At 30.6% G+C, this 2322-nt stretch overlaps 1 protein-coding gene across 2 annotated transcripts in view; it reads right to left on the bottom strand.

Annotated features, from left to right (window-relative positions):
• Positions 1-2322, bottom strand: part of LOC111687549 (stress-activated protein kinase JNK) — a 236577-nt gene that overhangs the window by 106490 nt on the left and 127765 nt on the right. The window lies entirely within an intron of this gene.

The following is a 2322-nucleotide window of genomic DNA, read 5'->3' as shown; positions in this document are numbered from 1 at the left end:
GTATGGGACCTACCGCATCCTATGTTATAAACCGATAATGATTAATGTATGTTTAAGTGATTTTCTGAAGGTAACCTTGTATGGGACCTACCGCATCCTATGTTATAAACCGATAATGAAAAGTCTTGATATAGAAAAAGACTTTGTATGGGAACTACGTGCAATTATGTATATAAAGACATTATTTGGTAATGAATATTGTGAATTTTCTGGAGGGGACCTAATATGAACCGACCGTAAAACAATTTTATAGTGTAATTTATGTATATAAGAGCAATATTTTTTTAAAAATGTATGGATATCAATATTTGGCAATGAGTTATGTGTGTTTAAGTGTTTTTCGGAAATGGACCTTGTATGGGAGCTATGACCAATTATGAACCGATCGGAAAAAACTTTTAAGATAATATTTCTATGCATATGAGCATATGAGCAATGCTTATACAAAATTTTATATGGATAGTTATGACCAATTATGAACCGATCGGAAAAAGATTTCATAGTTTTATTTCTATGCATATGAACAATACTTGTACTAAATTTTATATGGATATCTTAATTTAGTAATGAGTTATGCGCGTTTAAGGGAATTTCGGGAGGGAATCTTGTATGGGAGCTATGACCAATTATGGACCGATCGCAAAAAAAATTTCATAGTATGTGAGGGCAATACTTGCACCAATTTTATATGGATTTCTTAATTAAGTAATGGGTTATACGCATTTAAGTGATTTTCGGGAGGGGACCTATGACCAATTATGGATCGATCAGAAAAAAACTTTCATGATAATATTTCTATGCATATGAGTCATACTTATACCAAATTTTATATGGATATCCTTATTTAGTAATAAGTTATAGGAGTTTAAATGATTTTCAGAAACAAATGTATGGTGATTTTTATGAAATCGAGAAAATTACATCAGAATGTGTGAAAAATGTTTATTTTTTCGAGGTTGTTTTAAATTTTGATTTATAACTATTCAACGTTAACACTTTTTTTAAACACCCTTTACCATACTAACGGTCATTTTTTTATTCTCTTTTCCTTACTTCCTTTTTTCATAAATTTGCTAACAAGCATCAAAATAATTTGTTAAAGATCAATCTAGTTTTGACAGTCAAACAAGTGTGACCCTTTTTTCAAAATAAAAAACAAAATTTGTGAACTCAAATAAATACAAAACAGTGAATAAAACCAAAATAATAAATAAAAATATATAAAAACAAACATTGAATTTAACAAATAAAATAAATTAAAATTACAAAATCAAAGATTTAAAAAGTGTTTTACTTAAAAAGAAAAAGAACCAGCGCAACTCCAACAACAAACAATAACTTTTCCCGGTGTGAACCGATTATGCTCATTTGCAATACCAAACTGCTTAGGACAACAATGAATACTTTCACTGAATTTGGTCTATTTGTTTGGCATAGTTTTAACGTGAGCATGTTTTAACCAGACAGACTTAAGGACCCAAAATAATCCCAGATGAATATTTCTTGGAATGACAAACTTATATATACCCTCTATCACAACTTATGGTGGTGGAGGGTATAAAAAATTGCTAAAATTATATAAAATTATTTTACATTATACTGAAATATTTCGTACGAATTTGGTATATATTACGAAAGAATTTCGTTATACGAAACCACAAAGCATTTCGTACTATGTACGACATTTTTCCTGTATATTAGGCATGGATTATTTTCAGTTCATTTGAAACGACTTGTATCTCTGCACACATAGAGGCTTTCCCCCCTGGGCTTTTCTCGTATATGTCCTCTAAGATTTGAACAAATAAATTATTTTTAAACTAATTGAAATATATAACAAATATAATTATTGCACACGATCTTTATGCTGTGAGAGCAGAGTAGAAAGCAACTAGAAAATTTACGATCGTGTTTTGCTATCTCTTTTTTCCCTTTGCCTACAAACTCGACTTATTTGACCTGATCCACACAACTTATGTTGGTAAACTTTTTCTTAGTTCTCTTTTGAACTTTCCTTAATGTCTACACATAGAGACTTTTGTTTCAAAAACTACGTGTTAATTACATTGATTTGTTTTTATGCGAAAGAGAAGAATAACAAAACCAGTTCCCGAGTACGATAAACTCCGTACCCAGTGTTGCCAACTTAGTGCTTTTAGCACTATTTGCAGTGCTTTTTGGTGTGCCAAACGCGGAAAATTTTGCTCATGGTGCCTTTCTTTAAAAAGGCACTAAAGTGGTGCTTTCTAATTTTATGACAGTGCATTTAGTGCTTTTTATACCCAACATATACCCAAGATGAGTGGGGTATATTGATTTTGT

The sequence above is a fragment of the Lucilia cuprina genome, chromosome 2 (genome assembly GCF_022045245.1).
Source record: "Lucilia cuprina isolate Lc7/37 chromosome 2, ASM2204524v1, whole genome shotgun sequence".
Lineage (NCBI taxonomy): Eukaryota > Metazoa > Arthropoda > Insecta > Diptera > Calliphoridae > Lucilia > Lucilia cuprina.
The sequence above is the reverse complement of the archived record's forward strand: the minus strand, read 5'-3'. Positions and strand labels throughout refer to the sequence as shown.